At 43.8% G+C, this 16745-nt stretch overlaps 1 protein-coding gene across 2 annotated transcripts in view; it reads right to left on the bottom strand.

Annotated features, from left to right (window-relative positions):
* LOC126457257 (zinc finger protein 395) overlaps window positions 1–16745 on the bottom strand; it is a 528326-nt gene that overhangs the window by 103612 nt on the left and 407969 nt on the right. The window lies entirely within an intron of this gene.

The raw sequence follows: 16745 nt of genomic DNA, 5'->3' as shown, positions 1-16745 counted from the left end.
CTGCAGAAATATTGAGTCATGTTGCTTCTGTACCTGTCCATAATTGCTAAATTGTCACCGATGCACGATCCTGCGTTAGAACCGAAAATGATTCAAATGGCTCTGAGGACTATGCGACTTAACTTCTGAGGTCATCAGTCGCCTAGAACTTAGAACTAATTAAACCTAACTAACCTAAGGACATCACACACATCCACGCCCGAGGCAGGATTCGAACCTGCGACCGTAGCGGTCGCTCGGCTCCAGACTGTAGCGCCTAGAACCGCACGGCCACTCCGGCCGGCTGTCAGAACTGACTTCAGACCTATGTCTGCCGGCCGCTGTGGTCGATCGGTTCCATGAATGGCAGCAAATGGTCTCCAAGTACCCAAACATAACAATTTCCAGTCTATGATCGGTTCAGTTGAAGCAGAGGACTCTTCATAACCATGTACACACAACCCACATCGTTATAGAACCACCATCAATTAGCACAGTGCCTTGTTGACAACTTGGGTCCATGGCTGCCACTGACAACTCTACGGAAAACGCCGCTGCTCTCGGTCATTAAGTGAAAACCGTCGGCCACAGCATTGTCCGTGGTGATGTGTAATGCCTGCAATTTGGTATTCTCAGCACACTCTTGATGTTGTGGATCTCGAAACATCAAATTCCCCAATGATTCCAGAAATGGAATGTCCCATGCGTCTAGCTCCAACCACTATTCTGCGTTCAAAGTCTCTTACTTCCGGCCGTGCGGCCACAATCACGTCGGAAACCTTTTCTCACGAATTACCAGAGTACAAATAACAGCCCCGCCAATGAACTGCCCCTTTATACTTTGTGCGAGCGGTACTACCGCTATCTATACGTGTGCATGTCGCTACCCCACGACTTTTGTAATGTCAGTGTACTGGTATAGTGAGGCAATTCTACGAATGTAGGAATCACTCACATCGTTGAAATCAACAGTCGACGCACAGATTGTCAAACACTGAAACACACACACACACACACACACACACACACACACACACACACACACGTACTTTTCATATAAAATTATTAAATTTTAGGCCCACTTTTGATTGTTATTTAGGACTATTATTTTAGGCATTGTAAGTTCACGGAAGTTTCCAGATGTGGGATTGTGTCTAGGAAAGTCCGGTATTGCTTTCAAATATATCCCATGAAACTATGGGTCGTTGAAAACTACTGATTTATCTTATAGCGACTAAAACATGAAGCCGGCACCGGTAGTCGACCGGTTCTAGGCGCTTCAGTCCGGAACCGCGCGACTGCTACGGTCGCAGGTTCGAATCCAGCCTCGGGCATGGATGTGTGTGATGTCCTTAGGTTAGTTAGGTTTAAGTAGTTCTCAGTTCTAGGGGATTGATGACCTCAGATGTTGAGTCCCATAGTGCTCAGAGCCATTTTGAACTAAAACATGAGTAAAAATAAAAGTATAAATTATGATGCAAACGTGTAGGTTCGAATTTAAAACACGATTAAAAGGCTCTCATTTACTTTCAGAAAGGCGCACAGTGTTCTCCTACATGGCACTTTCCTAAATACTCAGCTGATACCATACACTATGTGGTCCAAAGTATCCGGACACCGGGCTGAAAATGACTTACAAGTTCGTGGCGCCCTCTATCGGTAATGCTGGAATTCAGTATGGTGTTGGCCCACTCTTACCCTTGATAACAGCTTCCACTTTCGCAGACATACGTTCAATCAGGTGCAGGAAGGTTTCTTGGGGAATGGTAGTCCATTCTTCAAGGACTACTGCACTGAGGAGAGGTATCGACGTCGGTCGGTGAGGCCTAGCACGAAGTCGGTGTTCCAAAACATCCCAAAGGTGTTTTATCGGATTCAGGTTAGGACTCTGTGCAGGCCAGTCCATAACAGGGATGTTATTTGCGAGTGCAGGCTTTTTCGGCGAATTTCATATATGAAGTCTTCACGGGTTGTCAGCCGAGTAGCATCGTCGTCTCGCAGCAACGTTTCGATGGACTGCGCATTCCATCGAAATGTTGCTACGAGACGGCTATGCTACTCGGCTGACAACCCGTGAAGACTCCATATAGGGATTTTACTGTCGTGTAACCACTCCGCCACAGGCCGTACATTATGAATAGTGCTCGACCGCGTTGAAAGATGCAGTCGCCATCCCCGAATCGCTCTTCAACATTGGGAAGCAAGAAGGTGCTTAAAACATCAATGTAGGCCTGTGCTGTGATAGTGCCACGGAAAACAGCAAGGGGTGCAAGCTCCCTCCATGAGAAACACGACCACACCATAACACCACCGCCTCCGAATTTTACTGTTGGCACTGCACACGCTGACAGATGACGCTCACCGGGCATTCGCCATACCCACACCCTGCAATCTGATCGCCACATTGTGTACCATGATTCGTCGCTCCACACAACGTTTTTCCGCTGTTCAATCGCCCAATGTTTACGCTCCTTATACCAACCGAGGCGTCGTTTGGCATTTACTGGCGTGATGTATGGTTTATGAGCAGCCACTCGAGCGTCAATCCCAAATTTGCTCATTTCCCGCCTAACTGTCATAGTACTTGCAGTGGATCCTGAAGCTGTTTGGAATTCCTGTGTGATGGTCTGCCTAATACACATTACGACCCTCTTCAACTTTCAGTGGTCTCTGTCAGTCAACAGACGAGGTCGGCCTGTACGCTTTTGTGCTGTACGTATCCCTTCGCGTTTCCACTTCACTATCACGTCGGATACAGTGGACCTTGGGATGTTTAGGCGTGTGGAAATCTCGCGTACCGACGTATGACACAAGTGACACCCAATCACCTGACCACGTTCGAAGTCCGCGAGTTCCGCGGAGCGCCCCATTCTGCTCTCTCATGATGTCTAATGACTACTGAGGTCGCTGATACGGAGTACCTGGCAGTAGGTGGCTGTATAATGCACCTCATATGAAAAACTTATGTTTATGAGGGTGTCCGGATACTTTTGATTACATGGTGTATCTTTTGTGATAAGAGGAAATAATACTCGGAACATGCTAAAAGTTAGTGGGCAAGTGCGGCGTCCATTAACTTTCACACCGTTTCCGAGGAACCAGTTATTGCCTAAGAATCTTATTGCATTCTCTGACAAGCGCATTTTCCCGGTCTAATTCGTATGGGACTTAGTGTCTCAATATAGGTATAGTTTGTGTGCAGATTGATCTCATAATGTAAGTGATAATACGAATTCATTCGCTGAGATATATCTACTGTACTGTATCTGCGAGGGCTCTGTAGACGTAGACTTGACCAGGCGCCACTGCACACTTTGTTCTCTTGGCTACACATTAAGGGTAAGGGCGAGAATTGCAAATATTATTAGGAATTTTAGGCGCATATATTTTCAATAGCTTATTTTACACACCATGCATAATTTATTGTGCAGAATTGGGGGCTGTTTGATAACTTAATTGTTTTGTGAAACATTTCAGCTGCCATAGCTGCGGTGCGATTATTGAGTCGATGTATCGGTGCAAAGACTTCGTAGTGGGCCCTCGAATCGCGGGTGCGAAACATTAGACGCCTCTTCCGTGATTCTTTGGGTGTTGCAATGAAAATCGTTTTAGACTAGCTTCCACGTTTGTTTTCCAATAGCCTTATGTAACGACAGTGTCGTGCTCAAAAACCAAGCACATGAACAAAACGTCCGCGGATGCCTATGGCCGCCTGGCTTGTATCTTCGAGAAGATGTTTAAATGCGCTTCTTATCGATGCGACTTCGATAGCGCCAACACCCACTGTTTTTTATCAACAGCCTTATCACACCAACCAAAGGACTGTCGTCGTGAGCGGGTTTGGCAACCACTGCAGTACCACTATTGTTCTTTATGCAGAACTCAAGAGGTCAGTGATGTGCCACACACTAAATCTATAGTTAGTATTGCTCTAGTAGGCCTGTAGCAGAAAACAGTTACAGCTAAAGAAGTTACAGCTACAGAAAGGATCAGAAGCAATACACGCCAGTGCCCCAAGTTATCCGTCGGTTTAAATCACTTTTACTTTGTGTGAAATGGAATCCAACGCAGTCTCAGAATCTCGTCCACGACGAAATACTCCCAAAACTATAACGTGCTAGACTTTAAACAGTACCAAATCGAGCGTTATATGACTGAAAGTGGTCAACCTGATTTATAGCCTGATGAAGTAACTCTCGTGTTAACGACATAGCTTTCCGTCGAGAGTGGCATAAACAACAAAGCGGCCCTAGTTTCCGTGGAGAGTGGAGCAAACTTGCGGGCGGAGCGCCTGACCTACAAAAGAAATGGATACAGCTGTCATAAACTCAAAGGTTCGCTTGAACGCTACAAAGTGTCACAAGCAGTGGAGGAATGGCGGCGGCACGCCCTTGCTACATTCCGACCTTCGTTAGCACGCTGGAGTCTCATTCGGGAGGACGACGGTTCAGATCCCCGTTTGGCCATCCACATTTGTGTCTCCGTGATTTTCCTGAATCGCTTAAGGCAAATGAGGAAATGGTTTCTTTGAAATGGGCACGGCCCATCTCCTTCCCCAACTCGCGCTTATGCTCCGTCTGTAATGGCCTCGTTGTGTACAGGATTTTCAAAACCAATCTTCATTTCTTCCTTCTTTCCTTCTGACCTTTGAACTGACTTGCCCAGCCAGTTACATGGGACATGTACACACTATGAACCACGGTGCAGCTTTGCGGTTTTCTGCATCTACACCTACACTCCACAAGCAACTTTGCGATGGCTGATGGAGGATACTTCTGATACAGTTTGCGGTAAACTGAAGAGCCAACATCGGAGTCTCCACTCTGTTTACCATGGTAACTCACAAGGAACGCGACAGCAGATGTTTCCAGCCTGATAGAAACGATAAGTGACATAAGAACTACAGAACGCCGCGCGGAATGGCCGCATGGTTTGAGGCGCCTTGTCACGGATTGCTCGGCCCCTCCCGTCGGAGGTTCGAGTTCTCCCTCCGGCGTGTGTGTGTGTGTGTGTGTGTGTGTGTGTGTGTGTGTGTGTGTGTGTGTGTGTGTGTGTTGGCTGGCTCTAAGCACTATGGGACTTAACAGCTGTGGTCATCAGTCCCCTAGAACGTAGAACTACTTAAACCTAACTAACCTAAGGACATCACACACATCCATGCCCGAGGCAGGATTCGAACCTGCGACCGTAGCAGTCGCGCGGTTCCGGACTGCGCGCCTAGAACCGCGAGACCACCGCGGCCGGCTGTGTGTGTGTGTGTGTGTGTGTGTGTGTGTGTGTGTGTGTGTGTGTGTGTTGTTCTTAGCATTAATTAGTTTAATATTAATACAACCTTTGGATCCGTAGTTAGTACCTAACTATTTAGCCAGAATTATATTGCTGGATTTGTCTCTTGCAAATCCGCTGCATTTAAAAAATGGCCAGGTGCGAGAACGACTCGCGCACTCTGGGTTCGTACAAGCTTAATTATGTGTGCAGACAGTTCACCCATTCCGGGAATCGAGAATCTCGACGATTTTTCTCTGTTATCGACATTTATACTGGCAAGATATCGGCACTAGGAATTCAAAGACTTTCGAGAAGGTTTTAATTTCATATTCGAAGTCGGATAACAGATGACAAAAGATATGTTTTTCGTGTGATATAATTTAAATTAATAATTTTCTGATTTTTTCCTTTACTAATACTGTGACGCCTTACTTCTCGCCAAATTTCATAAATCTACTTAACAAAATGTAACCTACAGATTTTAATGAGTGCGTCTGCGAGCGTAAATGTGAGAAAAATGACTGTATCTTTTGACTGCATTAATTTAGAAGCCTAAGTTTCTTGCGCCACCAATGGACCATAGACCTCAGTACGTGACATATTTCAACTTTATACATCTAACCTTTGCTGAGAAAAATGGATACTAGCAGACAGAGGGACATACAGTCAACTACAAAATAATCCCTATGACAGAATTACACATTAACAATTTAGGATGTTACCCTGTACTGTGAAATCCTTCTTGCCACATTTCATGATTCTAAACCAATGGGAAGTGCGATATAGATTTTGATGAATGAGTTTACGCGTATGTAAATGGCCGTATCTGTTGATTCCATTAACTTAGAAGCTTCAATTTATTTTCGCACCAAGAAACTGTAAATCTTACAAGGGAACCTCCCCATAGCACCCCCCTCAGATTTAGTTATAAGTTGGCACAGTGGATAGGCCTTGAAAAACTGAACACAAATCAATCTAGAAAACAGAAACTATGAAAAAAATAAGCAAAATATACAAAATGAGTAGCCCATGCGCAAGATAGGCAACATCAAGGACAGTGTAAGCTCAGGAGCGCCGTGGTCCCGTGGTTAGCGTGAGTAGCTGCGGAAGGAGAAGTCCTTGGTTTAAGTCTTCCCTCGAGTGAAAAGTTTACCTTCTTTATTTTCGCAAAGTTATGATGTATCCGTTCGTTCATTGACGTCTCTGTTCACTGTAATAAGTTTAGTGTCTGTGTTTTGCGACCGCACCGCAAAACCGTGCGATTAGTAGACGAAAGGACGTGCCTCTCCAATCGGAACCGAAAACATTTGATCACAGGGTCATAGGTCAACCGATTCCTCCACAGGAAAACACATCTGATATATTCTACACGATACTGGTGACGGCATGTGCGTCACATTACAGGAATATGTTGTCGACCCACCTAACTTGTACACTTGGCAAATGGGTAAAAACATTCTTCTACCTTGCCCGATTTAAGTTTTCTTGTGGAAGTGATAATCGCTCCCAAAAAAGTGATGAAAACATAAGAGTTTGTCACATAAACTACAACAAATGAATGCAACAGTTTCACAGTCGCACAGTTTTCCCTGTGCTCTGTCAAAACATATGTTTTCAACGTTTTAAAATTTTTCCGTGTGTAGACCGTCAAATCCTGCAGATGTCCAAGCAAATCTGAACATGTCCTGGAATTTTGGAGAGCGAAATTGATTGTGTGTGAGTGCCTGAATTTTGATAATTGTCGGAAAATAAAAAAAATTAAACTTCCACTCGAGGGAAGACTTGAACCAAGGACCTCTCATTCCGCAGTTGCTCACGCTAATCACGGGACCATGGCGCTCCTGAGCTTACACTGTCCTTGATGTTGCCTATCTTGCCCATGGACTACTCATTTAGTATATTTTGCTTATTTTTTTCATAGTTCCACAAAACTTCTTCCTGTTTTCTCGACTGATCTGTGTTCAGTTTTTCAAGGGCTATCCACTGTGCCAACTTATAACTAAATCTGAGGGGGCTGCGATGGGGAGGTTCCCTAGTTAGTATATGATGTAAATTGAGACGTACACCCATTTCTGAGGAAAAGGGTTTTTGACAGGGAGACAGACAGAAAACGAAGTGGTCCTATAAGGGTTTCGTTTTCACCGATTGAGAAATGGAAGCCTAAAAAAGAAGTTAATGGCTATATCTCGATAACTATGGAAGTCGCGAGAACGTGTTGGATTCTGTTTCGCAAGTTTCTGGTCACCATCCGCTTGGGTAAACAGAGATTAGAAATATATTTAACGAGTTAAATGTTATAAGGGGAAAAATTTATTCTGAAACCGATCCATTGTCTTTGAAACACCGATAGTGGCGTGGCGTGGCTGGTGGCAGTAGGGGCGATCAGATGTTGCGCTGCCGGCGAAGCCCCGCAGAGCGAGCCCGGCCCGCAAGCTGACGAACAATGGGGGGGGGGAGGAGGTGCCGCTGCGGCGAACAATGCGTGGTTACGCCGACACCGTGACCGCTCACACCCCCCTCCCTCCCCCCCCCCCCCCAATCTCTCGCACTCTCTCTCTCTCTCTCTCTCTCTCTCTCTCTCTCTCACTCGCCAGGATCTCCTGCCTGCTACAGGCTGCCTCACCTCGTCTCACCGTCTATCGGTGCTGCTGGGAATCTTCCAGAAGCCTGCAAGCGTTACGCTCTATCTGTCACGCGCGTCAAATTAGCCTCGTCGGGGAACGCCTTCGCAGATGCATCGATAAACAAGAGCTCCGAGTACCATATGCGATAACGGGTGTCCCACGCAGTCTGGTGATTAACAAGGGGTGGAATGTGCCTACCGCAGATTCTCGGACGATCACCGGCCGGCCAGATACTCGTCTTGAGCGCGAGCACTTTTCTGAATAGCGACCAGAAATGAAAGCTAGGTTTGAACATAAACTTTCGTAGTCGCTTACATGTTTGTACAGGATTCTCATATCCGTGCTCGAAAATACTGTAGTAGTTCCAGTCTTATTCAGTCAACCGTTCATTTTCTTTTTGTATCCTATCGTCGATGATGACAGAAGTCGGACGGACAGTAGCGAGGGATAGGGCTGGTTGTGACCTTCCACATTGGCATCTGCACTCCTCTATCACCGCACGGTACGTGGCGAAGGAATTTTACCGTTCATCACTTTCGAGGAGATATACAGGAAGGAAAAATGTCCCTTAACTCGTCTGAGACTGTGAAAGCTGATAATACGCCGAGTAACACTTTTGGAGAGAGAGAGAACGTTTATCCTATGGGGTCTCCCATTGGTTCTGGGATGCTCTCGTGTTGCCTAAATATATCCGCGACGAATCTTTGAATTTTCTCTAAATTTTCGATTAAAACCACCTAGTAAGAGTTCCAAACCAACAAAGCGCACTCTACAGTTGGACTAACGAAGGTTTTACAACCAACGTCCTACGTACACGTCTTCCGATAAATCTTACAGTTAGTATGTCATTTAATTTTCCCACCACTAGATTCGCTCCATCGTAAATTTTTCCGTGTACTCCTAGACAGTTGACGGTTGTAAGCGATCCCAGAGACTGATAATCTGTCGTGTAGTCATACTATGAGTAATCTTTTTGTCTATTTACCTGCATTACTCTACCATTTAATTATGTCTGTTGTTCGCTGGCAGTATTTGTATCATCTACAAATATTCTGCACTGTGTAAAACATTTCTAACTGTGTCTCAAAAATGGTTCAAATGGCTCTGAGCACTATGGGACTTAACTTCTAAGGTCATCAGTCCCCTAGAACTCAGAACTACTTAAACCTAACTAGCCTAATGACATCACCCACATCCATGCCCGAGGCAGGATTCGAACCTGCGACCGTAGCGGTCGCGCGGTTCCAGACTGTAGCGCCTAGAACCTCTCGGCTACTCCGGCCGGCAACTGTCTCCCCTCGTGGTACACAAATGCGTAGTCTGCGAACGGCCCCGGAGAAAAATCAATGTTATTTGCCACGTTCTCGAGTTCACGCATTTGTGAAAGTGCTGTGTCCCTTTGCTTAAGGTAAGGGGGACGCTACTGCAGTTTCTGACAATGTGTCTGCATTAAGAACTACGCGCTGGAGAAATTACCCAACAGTTAAATAACCGTGGAAAATGTAATTTAACAACAGAGGAAGAAGGAAGGGGAGGGAGCTATTAAGACCAAGCTTCTCTCCAACACGACTGTCAGCTATCACAGAATGTGTGGCACTTCACCGTTGCCAATTTTACGACTAATTATATATGGCAATAAGAGCCGAAATTTTATATCTTCTACAAAATCTATGACTCGATGTTAACATTTTCAGCGTCCACACCCGTACTTTCTTACTTTCCTGCTCCGAACTTGTAATTACGAGTTTATATCAGCAGTATGTAACGTTCAGCAATAAGACGTGTTCGCAAGAAGCATATATTCGTATTTCAGAGTACGTAATAATGGCACTAGAGAAGCTCTTGAAAAACTGAATTGCATAACCATGTGTTCGATTTAGTTGGTTAGTTAAATCATATGCCATTTCAGTTTCTTTCAGTTTCAAGTAAATTACTCTCTGGCACGCATTAGCTTTTCGAGTAATGCTAAATGGTGCTTACATTGTCACCTTAGAATGACGAATAAAACACTTTAACGACATAGGAAACCACACGCTGACAGTAAGCAACTTATCTCTGCAGTGCGACGAATTATAGAAACAAATAAAGAAATTGGGACGGGTATATTGGGGCTCAAAAATGTATCACAATATGTAAGAGTAAGATGACCGGAGTGTTGTCATGTTACTGAGCACCTGTAGTTGATTGGATCCTCGCTTAGCAATTCTCGAGTGGCATCTTCAAACAGCCACCAGCCGACATGTTTGTGTGCTACCGCTGTGTGGGCTGGATGAGGTCACCTTTTGAGCGTCCATTGTGTTCGCGGTCTGAGGCTGCAAACTGGAGCACAGACCAGGTTCATCGTGCCGCTATACTGTGTCTTTGTTCGCTTAGTGCCATGTGAGGTAAAAGAACGATCGCCGCTAAGGTAACGCTGTCCAGTCTGTATCACGCCGTTTCTTACAGGATCTGCCTCCAGAGATAACGGCGGCAGTGTCCCACTGCCAGGATGACAACTGGTTGCAACTCAGAATATCAACAACCGCAGATTTTCCAAAGATGTCACCCTCCAAACTCTGTGTAAATCATATCCAAAATATCTCGCTTTAGCGTTCCTGACCCAAATAACATACAGCATTGTGAAATGCCATTACTTAGTATAACGATATGTTTACGTAATGTGTATACATAAACATACAGTTATAAATGTCCCCGTTCGTAGCCGCTAATTATAACAATATGTTTACTTTTGTGCTGTAACATATAGCTATAATCAGCGGTGGAGACATATTTGCGAACGCCGACCGTGTGCGGCTGTTTCTTGTTGGATCGTCTGATCAGTCAGAAGTTGCATTGCGGAAGAGAGTAAATGCCTATTCAAAATATAATTATTTTTGGATAGTTCAACATGAATTTCCTAAGGGACCGTAGTTTATCATGCATTTACCAATAGAATATGGGGCGGAGAAAATATTTCGCCGCATACAACTTCCGTCCGATTTCGACGAAAGAATTCGTGACTGTGAACTCTCTATTTGGCAGAAACAAAGAAAATTCAATAACTTCATGAAGGAGTGAGTCATAGATTCTATATTAAATAAATAGTCCATACACCAGTTCCATTTTAGTCTGAATTTATGGCAATTAATAGACGAACTTACACTGCAATGAAGGATTTAACATGGATGCCGTTTTGACTGGCACTTCTCGTACTGAAAACAATTCCTTCGACGTTTTCACATACACGTCGCACAATAAATCTACTGCTAGGCACTTTTAGTATTACACATTTACTTTACACTAAAACAATATTATTTTTAACGATAATAATACGGCGGCAAGATATGCGCGTCCGACACAAGTTACAGGAGACAAGAGAAGAATGAGTAAACTGTTCATCGAGAATATCTCGTACATAAAAAAAAAGTGTAAAAAAGTGTTCTTCTTCTGTCCATTTTTCGCGCCGCGGTTTTCAAAGTCAATAACTCACAGCATCTCTGACGGCGTTTCGAGAATAAACAAGTTACGTCACAGGTGGTTCACCTTTTACATTCTCGCAACATTATTTGCTAACTGTAGCTGTTGCCGAGCGACTGCTCGATTAGTGAATGATTTAAAACGATAAGGCAATCACATAATGTTACATTGGCCGTCCACGTGTGATGGCCCAGTTGGCTATTTCATTCGCCTCAGGTAGTTTCCGACTGCAAAGAATTTTTTTTTCTACTTATATTGATATTGCCAAATGCAAGGGCACGTAAACACTGTCGAAAACATCGTGTCTTTCGCTGAGAGGTGGAATAAGAAAACAAAGAGTATTTGCTAAGCCGGAACAGCTACAGCAGCAGTCTTCCCGGAACGCTTTGTTCTACGGTCACAGTTCCGAAGGCCTTGTTGAGAAATTAGGCCTTGCCGGCGTCATCCAACAACGCTGCGCGACTGAGGCTATGAAGAAACCGAAGTAAACGAAACAGGGAAGGCACGTGCACGCCGAGAACGGGCAGCAGGCTCTGTAAAAGTCAGGCATATAGGAAAATGCGATCCGTTCGCTAGCTGAAGTTACTGACACCAACTCCGACGTGAGGTAATCAGTAGTCTGTATAATCGCAGGGTCAGGTACTCAGCAGCCATTGGGTCAGACTGTCAGGTTGCGCTTCAGTAACGGGAAGAAATCTTGAGGCGCTGTTTTTAGTTCAATTGTACGAAATTAAAAACTGTTGTATATACATATAGGATGCCTTAATGTGTTTTTGGTGTTGACCACAGCAATGGGAACTGGAGGTGGGTGTTGTCCGCTGCCTCTGAGTACCACTGTCAGCTATGTACCCCTTGGAGGTGTAAAAAACTGAATCCTCTTTTCTTACGTAACATATTTTGGTATGCGGAAATTCACTCGTCGAGACATAGAGGGTACTTTCCCTTGGCCTAGAATCATGAAATTTGGCAAAAGGCACAACACAATCAAAGGAAAAAAATCCGAACACCGTAAATTTGTAATTATATCACACGAATTTTTTTTTTTGTCCTTTGTTGACTGATTCTCTGCCCGTTTGTGTGTCCGTTGCGCCCCCTTTCTCTCAGGAGCAGTTTGAGGTATCAAGTTGAAATTTATGTCACATACTACAGTGTAGTGGATACAGGCTTCTAAGTCAATGCAAACAAAAGGTTTATGTCATATATTTTGACAGTCGCAAACTCTATCATCAAAACTTATAGGGTACTTCCCTTTGACCAAGAACCTTGAAATTTGGCAAGAAGAGAGGATTCACAGTACAAGTAAAGCAAAACAATCCGAAATTGTTAATTTTTAATTACGACAAAATATCTATTTTGTCATTTGTTATCCGACGTCAAACTTGAATTTGAAACAATGAGTAGTTCTGCAGTCACACTGATTTGGTCACAATTGTGTATGTCAAGCATCAGGCAAGGAATGACTCTGCTGCTCATATGATGCGTTCCGAAATTTATCCATCACCAGCTATCCACGAGCGACTGCTGTACATAAATATGGCGTTTCACATGTAACTTGAAACGCAACATTTACGTGCAGCAATCATTCCTGCATATCTGATGATGGATAAATTCCGAACGCGTCCTGATTCTTCACTTTTACCACTGCTACTCAGTCAGCCTGAACGCAGAACTACTGATTATTATAATAATGGTCACCTGCCTCCTCCATAGCTTTACGTCACATCTATTTTATTGGAATTAAAATATTCTCGAAAATCTTGGAATACATGGGAGCGATATATTGCCAGTATCAAGGTCGACAACAGTCAAAAAATCAGATGAATTCCCAATTGCGAATACTGACTACCATCAGCTGTAGAATGGAATGACAACGAAAATTTGTACTGGACAGAGACTGGAACCCGGATTTCCCGCTTATCGCGAGCAGTCGCCTCACCCTTGGGCTATCCGTGCACGACTCACCGGCAGACCCAAACTTGCATACGTTGTCAGCCGGCACAAATTTTCATTGTCGTCATACCATTCTACAGCTGATGGTAGACCTTATCTGCAACTGCAAATTCATCTGATATGTTTCGTAACGGCTGTGGTCCCGGCAGCGCATCGTCATCAGAATAACACCGGCACTGCAATATCGTACAGCCAAAACTGGCCGAGATTCTCGATTCCTGGAATGGATGAACTGCCTATATACGCAACTACGGTTGTACGGAAGCCTCGCTGCCCGAACCCTACTCCCACCTGGCCAATTGAGTTTTTTAACTACGCATCTCATTACAGTGTAAAATCATTCCGTATGTGCGATAGCCGATGGGAGAAAGATTTTGTTTTGTCTGTGTATGAGCAGACGTGAATTATCACCCTGGGAAAATCCAGAATACACACTCTTGCGCCATGTTGCCAGCGGATGATTTTGCCATGCTATTATCAAACCCGTGTAGATTCACAGTTCTTATCTCTTATCTGACAAATCAGCTGTACCTATCAATCCGCATCCACTCTGCTGAAGCATGGCCTGACAGTGGGAACACTTATCAGAGAGCAACAACAAATGCAGCTTACCTGGAGTACGTTTTCAGTCGCCGGGATGTGCTAGTACTATTACATACTATAATGATGTCGACAGGTATACTGCCTAGTCGAACAGGGCGTCCACGCCTTACCCGGCATTCAGTTGTACTCTGAAGCCACAGTTTGTCCGAATCCTTCACGTGAGAGTCAATTGAAAAGAAGTACACAGCTCATCCAAAATGAGGCTTTAGTTTAGATCAAGATGACAGAAATAATAAGTACATGCACATCGCAATACCATTATGTCTGAGAGATTATTTCAGGACAGTTTGCATGTGGATTTGATTTCGCCCTTCTTAAATTCTGGAAATGAACTGCGTACAAAAATTATAATTAGCATCCACAGCAGTTTACGTGAAATGGAAGCTGATAAAAGATTATTCCAAAGATTGTAGATACTATATAGTAAAGGCAACATAAAGCTAGCGTCATAGGAGGACGTTGTCCAAAAAAGTGTAAAGACAGTTCAGCACTAATTGCATTTTCCTAATGTTGTAATTTTTAAAGCATTGATACGTATGTACAATATCAGTGACCGATACTCTAAGATGGAAATACTTTGAAAGAAGTGGCTTCATCCTCAATTCGACGGTGTTGATGATGAGAACAACAATTAGAAACATGCAGTAAATGTGAGATAGTCTAACAGTCATTTGAACATATACTGTCCAGCTGATCTGTATTTCCAGAAATAGCCTCCTGATATGTCCATAATCACTAATCAAAATTTATTTATCAGCAACTGAGTAAAAGGCATAGATTAATTCGAAAGAAGACACCACTGTATTGTAACTACACTCTTGTTTCTGTTTTGGAATCGAAATATCCGCTGTATTGTGACAAACCGCTGCTGACAGATAAGAGAGACCAGGTATATTTATGACCGATAATCAATAAGATTGAATTAATTACTGATGCTGCACTTCCTCAGGTAAATACATAAACGGAAAAACTAAGAAAGTACGCACTATTAGCAACTCAAATGAAACACATCTAGCATCTGGAGAAATCTGAATCACATACTTTTGTGATTTCTGCAGAACGAACAGTTACAAGAAACCTATAGAAAAACCTGGAGATCTTAAAGCCTCCTTAGAGTCATTTTTCTACAAATACGCAACGTTTTTAGAGGCGGTTATAAGAAAGAAGAATTAATTTGCATATGGACATTTCTGATACTAGAACAAGTATAGACTGTCGTAGCCAGCCAGTGAATACACCAACCGTTTAATTTTAATGCTTGCGACTGAGTAATTGTATTTTAAAACTGGAATTACCGCGTACCTATAGCAGTAAGAAAATTTTGATCTAATACAACGCTGTACGATCAACAGATGTATATTGATCAAACGATCCAAACTAACAAGACATACAGAAGGCATACACGAAATAAGCAGGACTGACAGGGGATACTGAGGGCTTACAAAGAAGATCGGCACGAATAGTCACAGGTTTGGTTGACTGAGTGGAGAGCATCAGAGAGATGCTGCAGAAACCTGAAGTAGTAGACGCTTGAAGATAAGTGGCATTTATTCAGAAAAGCTTGAGGAAGCAGTATTAAGTGAAGAATCCGTAAGTATTTTCTCCAGTTTAGATAGTGAAAACAAGGGTAGATTATTTACAGTACACACAGAGGCATTTAAACAACCATTCTTCCCGCGCTCCATACGCAACTGGAACGTGAAGAAACTCTCAACATGTGGCGCTATGCTGAATACCAGAACACACTGCCATGCACCTCACCGTGCTTTGGAGCGTATACGTGTACGATGGCGTTCAATAAGTAATGCAGTACTTTTTTTTCTTAAAGCACGTTGGCTTTATTGAGGATTACAACACACCGTATTACTCCCCACTTCTGGCTACAAAATTCTGTTTTCATCATAATTTACGCTCAATGCGACGGCCTTGCGCCACCTTAATGCGACGCCCTCTACCGATCGACGTCGAAGCCAACGTTTTCCCGCATCAATAACCGCCCTATCATACCCGTACCGCTCCCCACGGAGTTCTTCCTTCATTCGGCCAAACAGATGGAAGTCGAAAAGTGCGACATCCGGATTGTGGCGTGTATGAGTAAGAACATTCCAATAAAGTTTCGTGAGTTCCTCTCTGGAGTGCATGCTTATGTGTGCTCATGCGTTGTTGTGGAGAACTTCATTTGTATTTCTGTGGCGACGAACATGCTGAAGTCATTTCTTCAATTTCCTGACGGTGTCACAATACACTTCAGAGTTGATCGTTGCACCATGAGGTATGACATCAAACAGAATAACCCGTTCACAGTCCTAGAAGACAGTCGACAAGATTTTCTCCGCCTGACGATGCGGCTTTAAACTTCTCCTTGAGAGGGGATGTGGTGTGGCTCCACTCCATGGATTGCCGTGTTGTTTCCCGTATTTAATTGTCTATGACGAAGTTCGACAAAGAAAAAGTCACGATCAGCTTCGTGACTGGCAAACAATTCCACACTGATGGTCCTTCGTTGCTCTCTGTGGTCTTCTGTTTAGGAACCCAGTGGGCATTCACCTTGCACACTACTGGCCATTAAAATTGCTACACCAAGAAGAAACGCAGATGATAAACGGGTATTAATTGGACAAATATATTATACTAGAACTGACATGTGATTACATTTTCACGCAATTTGGGTGCATAGATCCTGAGAAATCAGTACCCAGAACAACCACCTCTGGCGTAAACGGCCTTGATACGCCTTGGCATTGAGTCAAACAGAGCTTGGATGGCGTGTACAGGTACAGCTGTCCACGCAGCTTCAACACAATACCACAGTTCATCAAGAGTAGTAGTTAGTTGCTCAGCCACCACTGACCAGACGTTTTCAAT

Source organism: Schistocerca serialis, chromosome 2 (genome assembly GCF_023864345.2).
Source record: "Schistocerca serialis cubense isolate TAMUIC-IGC-003099 chromosome 2, iqSchSeri2.2, whole genome shotgun sequence".
NCBI lineage: Eukaryota > Metazoa > Arthropoda > Insecta > Orthoptera > Acrididae > Schistocerca > Schistocerca serialis.
This window is presented reverse-complemented; position numbering and strand designations above follow the sequence as displayed.